The sequence below is a fragment of the Pseudorca crassidens genome, chromosome 18 (assembly GCF_039906515.1).
Source record: "Pseudorca crassidens isolate mPseCra1 chromosome 18, mPseCra1.hap1, whole genome shotgun sequence".
NCBI classification, from domain to species: Eukaryota; Metazoa; Chordata; class Mammalia; order Artiodactyla; family Delphinidae; genus Pseudorca; species Pseudorca crassidens.
In genome coordinates, this window is record NC_090313.1 from 10389088 (window position 1) to 10411357 (window position 22270).

At 37.9% G+C, this 22270-nt stretch overlaps 1 protein-coding gene across 32 annotated transcripts in view; it reads right to left on the bottom strand.

Moving 5' to 3' along the window:
- Window positions 1–22270, bottom strand: part of ITGBL1 (integrin subunit beta like 1) — a 292671-nt gene that overhangs the window by 264764 nt on the left and 5637 nt on the right. Inside the window, exon 2 of one of the 32 annotated variants that reach the window (XM_067713283.1) lies at window positions 7895–8016. The exons of the other annotated variants lie outside the window; for them this stretch is intronic. The gene's annotated coding sequence lies outside the window, so the exon portion shown is untranslated. The remainder of the gene's footprint in view (window positions 1–7894; window positions 8017–22270) is intronic. 32 annotated transcript variants of the gene reach the window in all.

A 22270-nucleotide genomic window follows, 5' to 3' on the forward strand; every position in this document is an offset into this window, starting at 1 on the left:
TACATGTAAAAGTATGAGCTTAGATCACTCCCTAACACCATACACAAAAATAAGCTCAAAATGGATTAAAGACCTAAATGTAAGGCCAGAAACTATCAAACTCTTAGAGGAAAACATAGGCAGAACACTCTATGACATAAATCACAGCAAGATCCTTTTTGACCCACCTCCTAGAGAAATGGAAATAAAAACAAAAACAAATTCGACCTAATGAAACTTCAAAGCTTTTGCACAGCAAAGGAAACCATAAACAAGACAAAAAAACAACCCTCAGAATAGGAGAAAATATTTCCACATGAAGCAACTGACAAAGGATTAATCTCCAAAATTTATAAGCAGCTCATGCAGCTCAATAACAAAAAAACAAACAACCCAATCCAAAAATGGGCAGAAGACCTAAATAGACATTTCTCCAAAGAAGATATACAGACTGCCACCAAACACATGAATGAATGCTCAACTTCATTAATCATTAGAGAAATGCAAATCAAAACTACAATGAGATATCATCTCACACCAGTCAAAATGGCCATCATCAAAAAATCTAGAAACAATAAATGCTGGAGAGGGTGTGGAGAAAAGGGAACACTCTTGCACTGTTGGTGGGAATGTAAATTGATACAACCACTGTGGAGAACAGTATGGAGGTTCTTTTAAAATCTAAAAAAAGAACTACCATATGACTCAGCAATCCCACTACTGGGCATATACCCTGAGAAAACCATAATTCAAAAAGAGTCATGTACCAAAATGTTCATTGCATCTCTATTTACAATAGCCCAGAGATGGAAACAACCCCAGTGTCCATCATCGGATGAATGGATAAAGAAGATGTGGCACATATATACAATGGAATATTACTTAGCCATAAAAAGAAACGAAATTGAGCTATTTGTAATGAGGTGGATGGACCTAGAGTCTGTCATACAGAATGAAGTAAGTCAGAAAGAGAAAGACAAATACCGTATGCTAACACATATATATGGAACTTAAGAAAAAATAAATGTCATGAAGAACCTAGGGGTAAGACAGGAATAAAGGCACAGACCTACTAGAGAATGGACTTGAGGATACGGGGAGGGGGAAGGGTAAGCTGTGACAAAGCGAGAGAGAGAGGCATGGGCATATATACACTACCAAACGTAAGGTAGATAGCTAGTCGGAAGCAGCCGCGTAGCGCAGGAAGATCAGCTCGGTGCTTTGTGACCGCCTGGAGGGGTGGGATAGGGAGGGTGGGAGGGAGGGAGATGCAAGAGGGAAGAGATATGGGAACATATGTGTATGTATAACTGATTCACTTTGTTATAAAGCAGAAACTAACACACCACTGTAAAGCAATTATACTCCAATAAAGATGTAAAAAAAATAAAATAAAATCTTCTTTTGTAAAGCAAAAAAAAAATTATCATTATTTTACAATATTAAACATGACATTTAAATAGCTTATAAAGTTTTAAAGCTGTAAGGGGTCTAGACTTCTAAAATATGAAACCCATGTTGCCGATCTGTACTACTTACCATTTCCCCTGACTCCTCAAAAACTTCATATCCCCAGTCACCTAACCTCCTGTTTTTCTCCAGTACCTCATCTTTTTGTCCTTATTGCAGTCATACTCTTCTCCCTCCATCTCTTTTAAAGAGACGTCAATAAAAGAAAAATATATCGTATATATTGACCCATACGGTTACCATTTCTAGTTCTCTTCATTCCTTTGTGTAGATCCAAGTTTCCATCTGGTATTAAAGGTTCTGTGGAGGTAAAATCATTTCTCTTGTCCACTGGACAACGTGCTGTGATGACAGGTATCTCCAGCTGTCACTGGCTATCTACCATGTGAAGCCTGGAAATGGGGCTGTCCTGGGGTAGCAGAGCCCACATTTAGATCCTGGTAATATCCTTTGAGCACTAAATTGCGTTGCACCTGAAGACAGATTTAATCTTAGACCAGTGGTTCTCAAATCCTACCATGTATCAGAACAACATGGTGAACTTGTTTAAGCAGATGGCTGAGCCCACAGTCAGCGTTTTGGATTCAGTAAATCTGGGGTGAGCCCTCAAAATCTATATTGCTAACAAGTCCCCAGTTGAACCACACCTTGGGAACCATTATGTTAAATATTTCAATTAAGTAGGCCAGTAAATTGTCTTTTTTTTTTTTTCTTAAGCATGTTTGAGTTGGGTTTTCTATTACTTGGACCCAAGAAAATTGTCCTACCTGATAAACCCATGAGTATCTGAAATACATTTGCCCCCCCATATAAGCCTGAATTATTCCATCTCATTTAAGTATTTATATGCTGAAAAGTATATGAAGGAAAGTCATAAGGAAATTATTATACAAAATAACTTTAAACCCTAAATTTAAACCCTAAATAGTATATTTAGGGTTTATTCCTACTTCATATTGTGCTACAATTAAATTTCATCACATCTTGTAATCAAATATTGGAGGTACGCATGAAAACTATTTAATACTTAGATTTCTTTTTCTTATAATAGGAAGTTTCTGATATTTTCATTTGGAATATTATTTTTGATGAACTTAAATGGAAGCTATCTTTTTGTTTTGGTTGTGCCGTGTGACATGTGGGATCTTAGTTCCCGACCAGGGATCGAACCCACGCCCCCTGCACTGGAAGCGTGGAGTCTTAATGACTGGACCGCCAGGGAAGTCCCAAATGGAAGCTATTTTTACATAAGGAATATAATGAACAAGACAGAGAGATCTCATTTTACTTTGGATATAGTAAAAATAACAAGATTTGCAACTAGTATTTGTTTAACATACAACCTATCATTTTATTTCTCATTCATCTTTCACAACCCTAATGAAATGGTCACCTGTATCTAAAGAGTGAAAGTGTCCTAGACACCCACAAATAAAAATACGTATTTCAATAACTAGAAACTTCTCTGGAGGTGATGTTTTAGAGAAAATGAGTTGAGCTCAAGAGCGTAACTGTTCAGAGTCTTCTGGTTCCTAAGACAAATTCATTAGGTGATAAACTGGCAGCCTTTGGGGGTTGCTGTGTCCTTTGGCCACCACTGGCCACCTTCAGATGTGGCTGTTCTGTGAACAATTGCTCCTCATTCTTTTGACCTCAAAAATATTGCCTTCCCAATTTCCTATTTATGGCCCCAACATAGCCCCTTCCACTCTCCCAGGTAGAAGGTATTTGAAGTATTTAACCAGGAATGAAGAACCAGTGCTTAACACCAAAGCAGGGCAGGGTTCTCTAGGCAGGCAGGAATTAGCCCTTTAATTCCAAATTATGAAGAGACCCAGATGTCTCTGGAATGGGGGCTGGGGTGGGAGGTTGCAAGATTTGGGCTTATTTGAAAACCAGTATGACCATAACAGATTACATTCAACAGGTAAGTCTAGCTCCACCACCCAGCCCCACCCTCAATTCTATCAACTCCATCATATAACAATGTACCTAGCGTCATTCTTTCCCTTTCTTTCCATGGTCATCAGCAGACTTCAGAACATGATTAGTTTTCACCGTTGGCTATTAGAATAGCTATTAGAATAGCTATTAGAATAGCTTTCTCAATGTTCCCTCCATTTTCCACTTTCCCCTTTCCATTCATCCTAAGAGCAGTGTCCCTGAAATTTCTATGTGCAAAGCCAATTCTCTGCTCACCGTTACTTGCCCAGGGCCATCCAGTCATATTTTTGGCTTTGAAAGGCTCCCACTTATCTCTGCAGGCTTCTCTCTGAGAACCCTTCTGAAAGACCCCACTGACTTAAAGAAGCAAAACTGGTATCCACGATGTCCTAGCTTCAAATTCTGCTCATGTTCTCCCTCTGGCTAGAATGCTGATCCCCTCAGATACACTAGTTAATATACCTTACTCATCTTCCAAACAGCTCTTTACATGCCACTTTGTAATACTTATATAATATAGTATAATATAATTATACTATGTTTTAAACCTACTATCAGATTTCTCAAGGAAAATAATCATGTATTTTAATCTTTATAACCCCTACAGCTACTGATGCAGGGTGTTACCCCATAGTAGTTGCTCAGTAAATAGCTGGTGATTGAACAGTGACACATACAACAAAATGATATGTATCTCTAATTTTATACTTGTATGAAAGTCTTTGGCTTTTTATATATGAAAAAGCAGTCCATTTTCAGTTTCAACACTTAAAGACAGTGACTAATTTATACCAACTTCCAAATCATTAGAAATAATAATTACACACATATTTTTGTCAAAAATATTTATACTCATATGGACTTCCAATAAAACTGTATTTTGAATTTCAAAATCAATCAAGTTTCATGTTAAAATTAGTCCCTAAAGGACCTAAAGTTCTTCATTAGAAACAGGAAATATATTCTGCATTAAATTAACGAACTACATACATAACAGTACTGTAACAAGCTTACAATGGTTGACTGGCCAACCAATGGTTGTATTGACAGTTCACACAATTTAAAACTGTTTGCATTCTCTTCTTAAGTAAATTGAATTCCATTGTTTAAAAATCTGAAAAACAGAAATCTGAATAATACCAAATACGTGGACTGATTCCAATGCTTTTTTGAAGTTCTCAGGAGATAAAAGAAGTTCCCAAAATAGTTTATCAAAAAACCAAACACATTGTGCTACATAAAATATTCTTCTAAGGTAGAATAAGTGTGAAAATTAAAGAGAGTAATTTAACAAAAATGTAGATAAATGGCTTACTGAACATGCACATGGAAACAGACAACCACTGAACCTATTTCCTCGCATGGTAACATGGATCAATAGTTTGGTTTTCATTGAATCACTGTATTTTATGGCATTTGGAACATGCATTTATCCAAAGATCAGTTGGAAGGTGCCATAAAATGACAGATTTGGTATATTTAAGTACAGTGGAAAGGAACACTCCCCCTTTGACTCATAGAACATTACATCTATATTTAGGGAATTCCTTTTTGTGCAATTGATATGGATTCCTTCATTGAATATTAGTTTCTAGATACATTTTTTTCTTTTTAACTTTCTTGCCTCTTCATAAAAATCCTCAAGATGCCAATATAATTTTCCATGTAATTAATTTAATATGGCTACACTTAAAAATGAAACAAAATTACCTCCCAATTAAATCTAAATATCAGATACTCACAATCACATCAATCCATTAATTTCACTGAAGAGCCACTATATTCAAATATTTATGTTAAATGCTGTGGCTGAGAGAATTATTGCCCTCAGCTCCTCAGTGCCCTCCTGCCTACCCACCTCGCAGAGTAGAGAGGGCAGAGCACAGCTCCTGATGCCCTGTCCTCCTCTAGACATCGTTTTGGAGATGTTTAATAAATGCTTGTTAAATGTAATTAAACTGAGGCTCAGAGAAGTTAAGTGACTTGCACAAGGTCACACAGTAAGTGACAATAGTGAAGAAAGAACAGTTTGTTTTGTTTTTTAATTCTAATTCCCAGGCACTTTCCTGAGCAGCCTGCCTCTGCATTTCCATCCTATCCAAACCTTCTCACTTAGCTCTCCCAAAGGAAAGATTTTTTTTTAATATAAATTTATTTATTTTATTTTTGGCTGCATTGGGTCTTCTTTGCTGCATGCAGGCTTTCTCTAGTTGCAGCGAGTGGGGACTACTCTTCGTTGCAGTGCACGGGCTTCCCATTGCGGTGGCTTCTCTTGTTGCGGAGCGTGAGCTCTAGGCATGTGGGCTTCTGTAATGGTGGCGCGAGGGCTCAGTAGTTGTGGCGCCTGGGCTTAGTTGCTCCGTGGCATGTGGGATCTTCCCGGACCAGGGTTCGAACCCATGTCTCCTGCATTGGCAGGTGGATTCTTAACCACTGTGCCACCAGGGAAGCCCAGGAAAGATTATTAAATTCAACAAAGGCTTTATTAATTACAGATCAGTGTATTGCCACTCATAAGTCTTAAAATTCTTCATTTGGCATATAAGCATGGATACTTGAGATATAGACATGCAGGAACGCCAGGCAGATTGATGAGTGACATATGCAGGATGTCCCCAGAAGCCTCATATCATGACCCAAAGGTTGACATACCCACCTTCAAGGCACAAAGGAAACCCTCATGATGATCTAATCAAAATTGTTCAGTTTTCTATACACAATTTTCTTCTCTCCCTGTGCATTTCTGTCAGTTCACATCTCTTTGTTCTAAAAAAGGCTCTCTCTATATTAAAAATTACATGTATTTGAATTTCTGGATTTCATATTATGAACACTTTAATTTTATAAAAGCATAAAAAATCTCTAATGTGATTTGTTCATAATAGCCAAAATAATGTAATACACAAAACAACACTAGTTAATGTCAATGAAAATAACAAATATATATTCAACTCTCCTACCTATGTTTTCTTTCACTTTTATAGAAAAGGAAAACCAAAGGTTGTAAAAGAGTTTCTCCCACTGCTGGCTCCAGAGAATCCTTCTTATTTGGATAATACTTGGTGCTAAATGCAATCACTCTAAGAATTTCAGTTACAGCTAAGAGAAATGCTCTTTGTTGGTATGACAAGTAATTTCAGTCCCAGTGATTTCTGCTACTGGGACTTCTTTTGATGCTAAATGAATGAGGTGTTCTTTCTTCTGCCCAGTATTTGAGCTTTTATGCCCACTATCTCTGACATAAGACAGAGAGTCAAAAATCTGCTTCTCCAAGAAAAAAATCAAGATATATTTTAAATGTAAAAATGAGGTCCCTGAAAATTATGTTTTCATTTCAAGACTCCAAATTCATGAAAATATTTTCCCTAAATATGTGGTTTTAGGACAACTTTATTATGCTTGAAGAGAAGCTGCCTGTTGATTTGGGGGATAGATTTCTTCTCAGGTTACTCAGTATGATAGATGGAGAATAATAATTTTGACTACCTCTTACAAGTTATAAGAGAAGTGAATGAATTCATACATATGAAAATATTTTCCAGCAAAGTACTCAAATATAAATAGATATTTTCCCATTATTCTTTTGTATTACTAATGCAGCACTAATTTTAGGGCTCAAATCTATCCAAGCAAGCAATTGAAAGAAGTCTATCCAGTACATAGCTAACATATCAAATATTTTCTTTCTTTCATTCTTAAAAACAAATTTTTCTTTCTTTCTTTCTTAAAAATTTGACTAAGAAAGCAAAAAAAACAAAAAACAAAAAACAAAAAAACAGTCTGTAACTTGTCTTTTGGAGAAGAAAAGGTTTAATTAAATGTCCAAGTCGTTTTGTTTAGAAAAATAACTAGTTTTGTCTAACTGTTCTGCACAGCAGAAAATGACAGCTCTGAAAGAGCAGTAATGACCAGTTAGGAAATACATTTACCATGATTTGATTTTCTGATTTTGGCTTCTTACTGTCTCCATTTGATTAAATCACAAATTAATGTTAACGCCTTGCTATGAGAGAAGTTTCTAAGCAATACCAAACTCACTGACCTTTTTAAAAAAAAATTTTTAGCCTGGCTTTTCCTAGGAAATATCCAGATAAAATAATAAAACAGGAAATTGGAGTGGGTAACTATTGACTTGGAATAATTTGATGTTTGAACGAGTGACTATGTACAATTAGGATGATAGGGCCTTTGGCATAGAAACTTGTCCTACCACATAAATTAGGACTGAGGTTACACAAGGTCAAACCAGCAAGCATTCTTCTCAAGGTCTTATTTTTCTTTTCCCTTTACAAAGCCGTTATTCTACCCAGCCTTAAGTAAGATGATTTAGAGTAGACAGAAGAAAGAGTTCTATTACAAAATATAGTTTCTTATCTGCCAGGAAATGTGATCCTTGAAAAGACAAAGCACTCTTTTCCAAAGAAAATGAGATTTGCAACCTTCTTGCAGCTTTCAATCTTTATCAATTTAAGAGTTAATGGAAAATAGCTTGAGAATTTACCTGTGTGAGGCTCAGAAAATGCCCTGGCAGGTCCCCCTGGTCCTCCCTGTCCCAGCAGTTCTATACTTCTCCCCCTTCGCAGATGTGACTCGTGACCTTGAATCCCAGACGAGGCTCGGAATCTAAATTTCCCAAAGGACAAAGGCTTCAGATCTCCCAGTTCCACCCGGTTTGAAGTTTGCTTTTGCCAAGATCCTCAACGTAGGAAGACACTTTTATTAACACTTCTGTTGACTGGTGATACCCTCTTGCGTGTCTTGGAGCCCGACTCACTCTAGTGGAAATGTGTACATGCTTGTGCAAGAGCCAGAGTGCTAGAGAGCTGTGTGCGTGTATGAGTGTGAGCGTGTGTAAGCAATTTTAAATCCAATGCTCTTTCAAGTCTCCCATATCAAAAAACCAAACACAAAAAATAACAAAACCCACAACCAACCAGAATGTTCACTAATAGGCAAATAGTTTAATGAAGTAATACATCCATACTATATAGAACACCATATACCTATGAAAATTCTTAATCATAAATACGTATAAAAACTAGAATGAGGGCCATGATGTATTCCTAAAGAGAAAAAGCAAGAAAGAGGAAGGGAAACAACCTACGTGTGTGTGTGTGAGAGTGTGAGTGTGTGTATGTGTGTTCTTAACACGCATACTTATATAATCATGGGAAAATATGGAAGTATACACCCTAATTTAATATTAACTCCAGAGGTTATGATTAAAAGTAAGTCTAAAGGGGAGTCACAGCACACGTATGTTTAACTTACTTGATTTCCATTATATGTGCCTAGGCAATTAAGGTATATATTTGGCAATACAGGGAGGTGGAATAATAATTTAAAGGCATAGAAATTCTGTCATTCCATCCACTGAGTGGAGGCCCCACGTGGGTATGAAATGGAGCAAGAAAGTGACATTACCTCTGGGGGCTGAGTTTCTTGATGTCTATTTCTTAGTGTCAGTATATTACTGGGCTGAGTAGCCCCAAAAGAATGATCCAGCCAAAGCCTGAAAATGTCTTCTAGCCATGGAGTAAACCCCCAGTTACTAGTGTTTACTGTGCTATACTAACTGAGATATGGTGGAATAAACTCAGACATGGAGCCTTCCTTGGAGATTTGTCAGGGTAATATTTAAACGTCAGATGTTTGATCTTTGCCGTGACGTAGAACCTGTTCTCTGCCTAAGATGCAATACTGCTGTATTGATTTTTTATTCAATAAATGTATTTTTTTTTACTTTTTGTAGCAAACATGTATTATGTTTTAATAATTTTAATATATAGATAAATCAATTGAAAATTTTAAAATATTTAAACACATAAACAATTTTTGTATTCTCTCTGGTAAGTTATATTCTGGTAACCAGACATTTAAAAATTATGTCTTCTCATGGAAATAATAACCTCATAAATACTTTGAGGCAAAAAAGTAGTATATGTTGACCATGTAAACAGGTACAGGGAATATATGTCCATAACTGGTCACTTAGTTACTAGTAAATACATTTAAAAGCAAAGACGTATTCCCTTTTACCTTAAAATAATCCCCTTAGAGATGCCAGGTTTAATCACAACAGTAATAATAGCTACCATTTAGAGTGATCATTAAACATCAGTGATTCCATTAGCTGCTTCATGTGTATTTTCTCACTTAAACTTTACAATAACCTTCCCCAGAGTGTTAATCAGAGCCCATCTTAGAGAGGAGCAAACTGAGCCTTGCAGAGTTTACCAAAACTGTTGAAATCCAAGGAGCAGGTAAACAGGTAGGAAATCCAGCCCTACTGGTCTCATGAGTTCAAGCTCTCAACCACTGTACGTATTCTATTCGCCCTACGTTAATAGACTTGAACTTTTAAAATAAAACCATTGTTTCAGACAGGGCCATATTTAGCTGCCGATGACAGAAAACCCCAAAATGACAGGGGCTTAAAGACATAAAAGTTTATTATTTTCATGTGCAACAGCAATCCAGAGGTAGGCAGTCCAGTACAGGTGTGGCAGGCTCCACAGTCTCAAAAAAATCCAGATTCCTGTCTTGTGGCTAAGCTATCCTCATAGGTGGCCATATACTCATCCCTTGATTCAAATGGGCTGCTGGAGTACTAGTTACAAAAGCCAAGATGTGGAAGCAACCTAAGTGTCCATCAGCAGAGGAATGGATAAAGAAGATGTGGTACATATATACAATGGAATATTACTCAGCCATAAGAAAGAATGAAATAATCCCATTCGCAGCAACATGGATGAACCTAGAGATTATCATACTGAGTGAAGTAAGTCAGACAAATATTATACATCACTTATACATGGAATCTAAAAATAATACAAATTTATTTATAAGACAGAAATAGACCCACAGACATAGAAAACAAACTTACGGTTATCAAAGTGGAAGGGGATGGGGAGTGATAAAACAGGAGTATAGGATTAACAGATACAGACTACCATATAGAAAGTAAACAACAAGGACCTACTGTATAGCACAGGGAACTATATTCAATAACTTATAATAACCTATAATGGAAAAGAATGGAAAAAAGGAGATATATATACACACACACACACACACATATATATATATATATATCTGAAAATCACCGTGCTGTACACCTGAAACTAACACAACATTGTGAATCAACTCTACTTCAATTTTAAAAAGGGGGGCTGCTGGAACTCCAGGTGCAATCTAGGCAGGAAGAAAGGTGGAAAGGCAAAACAAATTCCTCCTACAAGTTAGCCCCCTTCTGGTTCCCACAACACCTCCCCCTGTGTCTTCTGTCTCCTAATCCAGCTGTCTTCCCATTAATGCAATCTGCTTCTTAAGTTAGAGGATCTTAAATCCAGAGAAATATAAAGCTGGTTTATCTCATCATTGTACTTATTTCCTTTTTTCTCCCTGTGGAGGTATGATTAGAAAATTCAGATGAACTCACCAGAGAATAAAATTTCTGTAATAGTAGAATTTATTGTTATATGCAAAACCATACAAGAAGATATTATTGTCTTGAGAATATAGAAAATTTACAATTTGGTTTATATTTTTCAGACCGCCAGCTATAAAAAAATCCTGAGTGGTTTTTGCATCCAAACCTAGACTCAAGGCTTTAGCATGTAACAGGGGGCTTTGAGGAGTTTCCAAACTCTCCATAAAATGTATGTAGGATAAAAATATGTTAGTGACAAGAGTAGTACTATTATTCATAAAAAATAGGAAAGGAAGATGTTTTAATCTTTCCCGTCTTTAAACAAAGTTTTAGTGTTAGAAAAAGAGAACTTTAGGGCTTCCCTGGTGGCGCAGTGGTTGGGAGTCCGCCTGCCGATGCGGGGGACGCAGGTTCGTGCCCCGTTCCGGGAAGATCCCACATGCGCAGAGCGGCTGGGCCCGTGAGCCATGGCCGCTGGGCCTGCGCGGCCGGAGCCTGTGCTCCACGGCGGGAGAGGCCACGGCAGTGAGAGCCCCGCGTACCAAAAAAAAAAAAAAAGAGAACTTTACCAAGTATTAATTGTAATTCAAATGTGACTTCAGCAGCCTAATAGCATTTAATTGACAGAATAGTGAAAAAGACAATCAAATTAGGAGCCAACCAAATAATTTCTCACTGTCTTCATGAAATGTATTGAAGAGGCAGTCGCCAAAAGAATTCCCCAATAAATACTGATTTGTAGCAGGTTTACACACGTGATAACAATCCCAAGGTGCCTTTTCTATCAGGAGTACTAGCATTACAAAGATTTGAAAATGGAATGTCTCCCCCCCTGCAGGTAGCAGTCCCCCAGGAAGATGGGTTATGTGTGTGTGTCTCTGTGTGTAACATTTAGATGCACACACATTCATAAACACATACATGTGAATGTGATTGTGCACATATTTATATATTCACATATACGTGATACCAACACATACATATGTAAACATGTTTGAAGACATACTTATGTATTCACATGTATATGACATGTGCGTATAAAATTAAGGTAGAAAATACGTATTCATACACACATATATATGCTTGTATGGGCAATCAGAATATATATGTACAAAGAGAACCATCTCAGGCCTCGTTATTTATATTATTTATGTTATTTATAAATACACATACATTATAAAGCAAGATGTGAAAAAAAGTAAATGTACATATAACATTAATACCTGAGGACATCAACCCTCAGGATACAGACCAAGACTTCAAAGACCGTGGATGAGCAAGAAACAAGATGATAAAAATAATAGCTAAACTCCTTGCCCCAAATGAGCAGAATTTGGAAATGAAATAAAAATTATGAGTAGTGAAAGAAACAGGAGTCTGAAGAGGGGAGGGATGACAGAGGCACACAACTGGGATCCTGGGGGTTTTAAGAACTAGAATGATTACTATTCAGTCTTAAGGTGTTTACATTCCTGTGATTAAACAACCCCACCCCAATGTCTCTAGAACATTTAGTAATGTTCATTAAATACAGCTGACCCTGAACTACACAGGTTTGAACTGCACAGGTCCACTTATAACGTGGATGTTTTACAATAAACGTGTACCACAGCACTCCAGGAACCATGGTTGCTTGAACCTGCAGATACAGAACGGCCGCTATGGAGGGCTGACTGTTATATTCAGATTTTCGATTGTGTGGCAGTCAGCAACCCATGCATCGTTCAAGGGTCAGCTGCACTCAAAAACTCTGTGAAAGTGAGTTATTTCGATTTTGTTTTGTATTGTATTGCTTTTCCCATTTTTGTAAGCGGAATGAGTGGGTTCTGGGATCAACCTATTTGAGATCAAGACTTTGGAGGAGATTAAGGAACAGCCTGGAAATACAGACATCTCAGTGGAAGTAAGAGACAGAAGCAGAAACACACTGAGTGTAAGCCTTGCAAATTTGCAGAAATCTTGGGGTTTCCAGTAAAGAAAAAGACTGAAAATTCCAGATTCACGGACTAATCACACAGTATTGAGGGGAGGGCTCTGGAAACTTCCATTCAAGTCAATTATGATGGTGAAAATTGGGGTGAAGTTTTCAGGGACAGGAACACAAAAGTTAGCTTCTGAGATAAAGACAGAAATGAGGGTCAGAAACCTAGAAGTCCACTGAGTTGGAACATGACCCAGTGAGTCTTGGTCTCCTCAAGCTGGCCAGGGCTGAAAGCTCACCCAGACTTGACACTATGGAGCAGGCCTGTTGTCTGAGGTGAGATAGTTCCAAACACTCACTGACAGTCAAAGGAGGAAATGTGAAACATAGATTGAGACCCAGAAGAAGATATGACATGGAAGGAAAATCACTTTTTGGGAGTAAATATCTTAGGACCAAGTATCACAATAGGGTAGAACAGGGACATCTGACAAAAGTAAGCGTAATAACTCAAGTGACCTACTCATCACTCATATGGGCTTGGCATGATTATTATCCCCGTTTGATACTATTATTGTCCCCATTTCACAGGTAAGGAAACAGACATTAAAAGCATTTGAGTAACTCGCCCATAGCTCCACAACTGGCAAGTGATAATGTCAGGCATTGAACCTCAGCAGTGGCTGAGGTTCTAAGTCACTCTTCATGTTCTGGACCCAAAACCTGGTATTCCTTATCATCACTGGTGTGGAAAAGTCTGGATCTAGGAACATTAGATCCTGTAGATAAGCTCTGAAAGATGGAAAAGACAGTACTTGCATAGCCTGGATGGAGCATAAGAACAGCCAGGTATTAATGGCCTTGGAATCTCTCTCCCTTATGTACACACATCATGGCCTTCCTCTTGGGCTTTATAGAAGGATGGCTATGGTAGGAAAAAGAAGGGCCCAAAAGATGTTCACATCCTTGTTCCTATAAATATGTAAGTATGTTACCTTACATGGCCAAAGGGACTTTGCCAATGCAATTAAGATCACAGATCTTGAGATGGGAAGATTATACTGGATATCTGGTTGGATCCAATCTAATCACAAGCCCCCTGAAAAGTGAAACACTTTACTTTAACCCCATCCTGTCTGGGCAGGGAACAGACACCCTCAGGTGACCTACATGCAGAGGCAGGGCCAAATCCAAAGCTGAACCCCAGGAGCTGTGCAAACAAAGAAGAGAAAGGGAAATCTCTCGTGCAGCCTCAGGAGTAGTGGATAAATCTCCACAGTTAACTTGATGTACCTGCACCTGTGGAATACCTGAATAGACAACGAATCATCCCAAAATTGAGGCAGTGGGCTTTGGGAGCAACTGTAGACTTGGGGTTTGCTTTCTGCGTCTAATTTGTTTCTGGTTTTCTGTATATCTTAGTTTAGTATTTAGAGCTTATTATTATTCGTAGATTTGTTTATTGATTTGGTTGCTCTCTTCCTTTTTTTTTGTTATATATAAATATATATATATTTTTTTCTTTTTCTCTTTTTGTGAGTGCGTATGTGTATGCTTCTTCATGTGATTCTGTCTGTATAGGTTTGCTTTTACCATTTCTCTAAGGGTTCTGTCTGTCCTTTTCTTTTTTCGTATACTTTTTAAGCACTTGCTATCATTGGTGGATTTGTTTATTGATTTGGTTGCTCTCTTCTTTCTTTTTTTATTACTTTTTAATTTTTTTATTTTAATAATTTTTTTATTTTAATAACTTTATTTTATTTTATTTATTTATTTTTCTTTTTTTTTTTTTTCCTCCCTTTTCTTCTGAGCCATGCAGCTGATAGGGTCTTGGTGCTCCAGCCAGGTGTCAGTCCTGAGCCTCTGAGGTGGGAAAGCTGAGTTGAGGACATTGGTCCACCAGAGACCTCCCAGCCCCACATAATATCATCAGTGAGAGCTCTCCCAGAGATCTCCGTCTCAACGCTAAGACCCAGCTCCACTCAATGACCGGCAAGCTCCATGGACACCCCATGCCAAACAACTAGCAAGACAGGAACACAACCCCACCCATTAGCAGAGAGGCTGCCTAAGATCATAGTAAGTTCACAGACACCCCCAAAACACACCACTGGATGCGGTCCTGCCCACCAGAAAGACAAGATCCAGCCTCATCCACCAGAACACAGGTAACATCCCCCTCAACCAGGAAGCCTACACTAGCCACTGAACAAACTTTACTCACTGGGGTCAGACACCAAAAACAATGGGAACTACGAACATGCAGCCAGTGAAAAGGTGACCAAACACAGTAAGTTAAGGAAAATGAGAAGTCAGAGAAATACACAGCAGATGAAGGAACAAGATAAAAACCCACCAGACCAAACAAATGAAGAGAAAATAGGCAGTCTACCTGAAAAAGAATTCAGAGTAATGATAGTAAAGATGATCCAAAATCTTGGAAATAGAATGGAGATAATACAAGAAATATTTAACAAGGACCTAGAAGAACTAAAGAGCAACACAATAAATGATGAACAAATGATGAGCAACACAATATGTGAAACTAAAAATTCTCTAGAAGGAATCAATAGCAGAATAACTGAGGCAGAAGGACAGATAACTGACCTGGAAGATAAAAAGTGGAAATAACTACTGCAGAGCAGAATAAAGAATGAAAAGATAGAGGACAGTCTCAGAGACCTCTGGGACAACATTAAACACACCAACATTGGAATTATAGGGGTCTCAGAAGAAGAAGAGAAAAAGAAAGGGACTGAGAAAATATTTGAAGAGATTATAGTTGAAAACTTCCCTAATGTGGTAAAGGCAATAGTCAGTCAAGTCCAGGAAGAGCAAAGAGTCCCATACAGGATAAATCCAAGGAGAAAGACAACAAGATGCATATTAATTAAACTATCAAAAATTAAATACAAAGAAAAAATACTAACAGCAGCAAGGGAAAAGCAACAATAACATACAATGGAATCTCTATAAGATTAACAGCTGATCTTTCAGCAGAAACTCTACAAGCCAGAAGGGTGTGGCAGACATATTTAAAGTGATGAAAGGGAAAAACCTACAACCAAGATTACTCTACCCAGCAAGGATCTCATTCAGATTCCACAGAGAAATTAAATCCTTTACAGACAAGCAAAAGCTAAGAGAATTCAGCACCACCCAACCAGCTTTACAACAACTGCTAAAGGAACTTCTCTAGGCAGGAAACACAACAGAAGGAAAAGACCTACAATAACAAACCCAAAACAATTCAGATAAATGGATTAAATGCTCCAACCAAAACATAGACTGGATAAATGGATAAAAAAAGAAGACCTGTATATAGGCTGTCTACAAGAGACCCACTTCAGACCTAGAGACACACACAGACTGAAAGTGAGGGGATGGAACAAGATATTCCATGCAAATGGAAATCAAAAGAAAGCTGGAGTAGCAATTCTCATATCAGACAAAATAGACTTTAAAATAAAGACAATTACAAGAGACAAAGAAGGACACTACATAATGATCAGGGGATCGATCCAAGAAGAAGATATAACAATTGTAAATATTTATGCACCAAACATAGGAGCAACTCAATACATAAGGCAAATACTAACAGCCATAAAAGGGGAAATCGACAGTAACACAATCATAGTAGGGGACTTTAACACCCCACTTTCACCAATGGACAGATCATCCAAAATGAAAATAAATAAGGAAACACAAGCTTTTAATGATACATTAAACAAGATGGACTTAATTGATATTTATAGGACATTTCATCCAAAAACAACGGACTACACTTTCTTCTCAAGTGCTCATGGAACATTCTCCAGGATAGATCATACCTTGGGTCACAAATCAAGCCTTGGTAATTTTAAGAAAATTGAAATTGTATCAAGTATCTTTTCCAACCACAACACTATGAGACTAAATATCAATTACAGAAAAAAATCTGTAAAAAATACAAACACATGGAGGCTAAACAATATACTACGAAATAACCAAGAGATCACTGAAGAAATCAAAGAGGAAATCAAAAACTACCTAGAAACAAATGACAGTGAAAACATGACAACCCAAAACCTATGGGATGCAGCAAAAGCAGTTCTAAGAGGGAAGTTTATAGCAATACAATCCTACCTCAAGAAACAAGAAATATCTTAAACAAACAACTAACCCTACACCTAAAGCAATTAGAGAAAGAAGAACAAAAAAAACCCTAAGTTAGCTAAGGAAAGAAATCATAAAGATCAGATCAGAAATAAATGAAAAAGAGATGAAAGAAACAATAGCTAAGATCAATAAAACTAAAAGCTGTTTCTTTGAGAAGATAAACAACATTGATAAACCACTAGCCAGACTCACCAAGAATAAAAAGGGAGAAGACTCAAATCAATAGAACTAGAAATGAAAAAGGAGAAGTAACAACTGACACTGCAGAAATACAAAGGACGATGAGAGATTACTACAAGCAACTATATGCCAATAAGATGGACAACCCGGAAGAAATGGACAAATTCTTAGAAAAGCACAAACTTCAGAGACTGAACCAGGAAGCAATAGAAAATATAAACAGACCAATCACAAGCACTGAAATTGAGAGTGGGACTAAAAATCTTCCAACAAACAAAAGCCCAGGACCACATGGCTTCACAGGCAAATTCTATCAAACACTTAGAGAAGAGTTAACACCTATCCTTCGCAATCTCTTCCAAAATATAGCAGAGGGAGGAACACTCCCAAACTCATTCTATGAGGCCACCATCACCCCGATACCAAGAGCAGACAAAGATGCCACAAAAAAAGAAAATTACAGGCCAATATCACTGATGAACATAGATGCCAAAATCCTCAACAAAATACTAGCAAACAGAATCCAAGAGCACATTAAAAGGATCATACACCATGATCAAGTGGGGTTTATCCCAGGAATGCAAGGATTCTTCAATATGCACAAATCAAACAATGTGATACACCATATTAACAAATCGAAGGAGAAAAACCATATGATCATCTCAATAGATGCAGAGAAAGCTTTTGACAAAAATCAACACCAATGTATGATAAAAACCTTCCAGACAGTAGGCATAGAGGGAACGCACCTCAACATAATAAAGGCCGTATATGACAAACCCATAGCCAACATCGTTCTCAATGGTGACAAACTGAAACCATTTTCACTAAGATCAGGAAGAAGACAAAGTTGCCCACTCTCACTACAGTTATTCAACAGAGTTTTGGAAGTTTTAGCCAGCAAGCAGCGAACAAAAAGAAATAAAAGGAATCCAAATTGGAAAAGAAGAAGTAAAACTGTCACTGTTTGCAGATGACATGATAGTATACATAGAGAACCCTAAAGATGCTACCAGAAAACTACTAAAGCTAATCAATGAATTTGCTAAAGTAGCAGGATACAAAATTAATGCACATAAATCTCTTACATTCCTATACACTGATGATGACAAATCTGAAAGAAAAATTAAGGAAGCACTCCCATTTACCATTACAACAAAAAGAATAAAATACCTAGGAATAAACCTATGTAAGGAGACAAAAGACCTGTAGGCAGAAAACTATAAGACACTGATAAAAGAAATTAAAGATGATACAAACAGATGGAGAGATATACCATGTTCTTGGATGGGAAGAATCAACATTATGAAAAAGACTATACTACCCAAAGCAATCTACAGATTCAATGTAATCCCTATAAAACTACCAATGGCATTTTTCATAGAACTAGAACAAAAAATTTCACAATTTGTATGCAAACACAAAAGGCCCCGGATAGCCAAAGCAATCTTGAGAAAGAAAAACGGAGCTGGAAGGAATCAGGCTCCCGGACTTCAGACTATACTACAAAGCTACAGTCATCAAGACAGTATGGTACTGGCACAAAAACAGAAACATAGATCAATGGAACAGGATAGAAAGCCCAGAGATAAACCCACGCTCATGTGGTCACCTTATCTTTGATAAAGGAGGCAAGAATATACAATGGAGAAAAGACAGCCTCTTCAATAAGTGGTGCTGGGAAAACTGGACAGCTACATGTAAAAGAATGAAATTAGAACACTCCCTAACACCATACACAAAAATAAACTCCAAATGGATTAAAGAACTAAATGTAAGGCCAGACACTATCAAACTCCTAGAGGAAAACATAGGCAGAGCACTCTATGACATAAATCACAGCAAGATCCTTTTTGACCCACCTCCTAGAGAAATGGAAATAAAAACAAAAATAAACAAATGGAACCTAATGAAACTTCAAAGCTTTTGCTCAGCAAGGGAAACCATAAACCAGACAAAAAGACAACCCTCAGAATGGGAGAAAATATTTGCAAATGAAGCAACTGACAAAGGATTAACTTCCAAAATATGCAAGCAGCTCATGCAGCTCAATATCAAAACAACAAACAACCCAATCCAAAAATGGGCAGAAGACCTAAATAGACATTTCTCCAAAGAAGATATACAGATTGCCAGTAAACACATGAAAGGATGCTCAACATAACTAATCATTAGAGAAATGCAAATCAAAACTACAATGAGATATCCCGTCACACCAGTCAGAATGGCCATCATCAAAAAATCTACAAACAATCAATGCTGGAGAGGGTGTGGAGAAAAGGGAACCCTCTTCCACTGCTGGTGGGAATGTAAATTGATATAGCCACTATGGAGAACAGTATGGAGGTTCCTTAAAAACCAAAAATAGAACTACCATACAACCCAGCAACCCCACTACTGAGCATATACCCTGAGAAAACCATAATTCAAAAAGAGTCATGTACCACAATGTTCATTGCAGCTCTATTTACAATAGCCAGGACATGGAAGCAACCTAAGTGTACATCGAGGGATGAATGGATAAAGATGTGGCACATATATACAATGGAATAGTACTCAGCCATAAAAAGAAATGAAATTGAGTTATTTTTAGTGAGGTGGATGTACCTAGAATCTGTCATACAGAGTGAAGTAAGTCAGAAAGAGAAAAACAAATACCGTATGCTAACACATATATATGGAATCTAAAAAAAAAAAAAGGGTTCTGAAGAACCAGGGGCAGTACAGGAATAAAGACGCAGAGGTAGAGAATGGACTTGAGGACATGGGGAGGGGGAATGGTAAGCTGGGACAAAGTGAGATAGTGGCATGGACTTATATATACTACCAATTGTAAAATAGATAGCTAGTGGGAAGCAGCCGCATAGCACAGGGAAATCAGCTCGGTGCTTTGTGACCACCTAGAGGGGTGGGATAGGGAGGGTGGGAGAGAGACGCAAGAGCGAGGGATATGGGGATATATGTATATGTATAGCTGAGTCACTTTGTTATACAGCTAAAACTAACACACCATTGTAAAGCAATTATACTCCAATAAAGATGTTAAAAAAAAAAAAAGTAAAGCACTTTTCTAGGCTGTGGTGAAAGAGGGATGTGCCAATGCAAGACGCTTAGAGGGCGGCATCATGAGAAGGATCTGACACCTGCTGTTCGTTCTGAGATGCAGATGGGTATGCAAGGACCCAAGAGAGGCTTTTGGGAGATAAGGGACACTCTAAGTTGCCAGCCAGCAAGGAAATAGGGACCTTGGTCCTACAACCTCATGAAACTAAATTCTCTTAATGTCGAATGACCAGGAAATGAATTCTCTCCAAGAGTCTCCAGAAAGGAACAGAGCTTGCCAACACCTTAAGCCCTGGGAGACCCACGTCGGACTTCCGACCTACAAAAGTATAAGAAAAGACATTTGTGTTGTTGAAGTCAAAAGATGAGTGGCAATGTTATAGCAGTGACAGAAAACTAACACAACGGCAGGCAGGATATGGAACTTAGGAAAATGTTTGGTCTCACGTTATAACTCCTCAGACAGGGAATTCGTCAAAGGACCAAATCAGGGATCTCTGCTCCTATGGCAATGGTCCTCCACCTCCAGGCCCTGAGCATCACGAGGCACCAGATCAGACTTAAAAATCTGTGTCTGAGGCCCAGGGAGCTGGGCAGCTTTTGGCGGGGTTGAGGGGGGGGGTGGGTTCTGATACCAAGAAGCATGGGATGGCAGCTTTAGCATCAAGTCTCAAAACATGCTGAAGGTCTTTGAGAACCCTACAGTGGCGGTTTACGCTCTACAAATTTAAAATCTGTATCACAAATAAATTTGTTCCCATATGTTCCATTCTCCTTCTGGTGAAATTTTACTTAAAAGATAACTGCTGAACTTGTCACATTGACACTATTTGATCTCAACACTATGATGTTATAAATACGCTCTCCTGGATTATCAAGGTGTGCAGATGATCTGGTCCAAGGCCAAGGTATTTCGGTGTCTACAGTAGAGCTGCAGAGTGCGGTCCAAATAAAGCCAGACAGTTGAGAGAAAGTCATGTGCAGGTCTGGCACTTTCTTTGAGAATGAAAACCTTTAATTTTTATGTGTCCCTTGGGGTAAGACAAGATGCATTTATCCAAAATGGATGAACCTAAGAGGCTAGAGCTCAGAAAAGAAGCTTGCATGACATGGGGAAGCTAGTGGTGCGGGCTCCTTGAATGTGTTCCCCAAAACCTCAAAACATGTGAAGGCCAGGATGAAAACACAAGCAAAGAGGCAACCAAGAAACTGGAGCCTGTCTGTTCAACACACTCGTTTACTGGAGAGAGCGCTAAAGAGCAGTGAATGCTCTTATGTGCTTGGTGCTCAGTGAAGGGGCAGAGGGCATATTGAAAAGAAGTAAAGGGTGGTAAATACCAGGGGGCCCAGGCAGAGGTAAAGGAACGGGCAAGTAGGACAGGACAAGGTATGAAGGAAGGAAGAGAAGGTGAAAAATGGAAGCTGACAAAGAAAGGAAAAACCAAAGGGTGATTCCACAAAGTAGTCTTGGAGACAATTATTCAACAATCTAAGAAAAATGCAACTGTGATGAAAAAACAGGTCAAACAGTCCTAGGAAAGACTATAAAGAGCCAGAAAGTCCAGTTCTCACGAGTAATTATATACAATTCGTATACTATTTATTTAACAGTGTAGAAGTCAGAAATATCTGCAAGAAAAAAGTTACTAATATTTGCATATTAGGTGCATTTCCACATATCTTAATTATTTTCATACCATGTGTGTTTACATATATAAATCAATGCTTACAAGGATCTTTATAATCTGAATAAATGTATAAATGCATAAATTATATTAAATATATTTATACATAAATATTAAAATTTCTTCTGAATAATACCATGCAGAATGTAAAGTTCTTTACCTCCATAAAGACATTCCAGCAAAAGAAACGAAGTTTCAGAAAAATCAAATGACTCTCAGGGTGACGGACAGAAACAAGTTAACCCAAGTTAACAATTCAGACAAGATTCCTATCCAACCCCAGAAGTACCATACAGTCCAGACTCATTCTTCTAGGAATAATTCTTCATTTTACAGCAATTCCAGATAAAAATAAGTGTTTTTAATTTAATAGGGACTTTTCACCATTGATTAGGAGTTATCTGGTTCTTCTCACTTCTGCCACAGGCCTGCTCACTG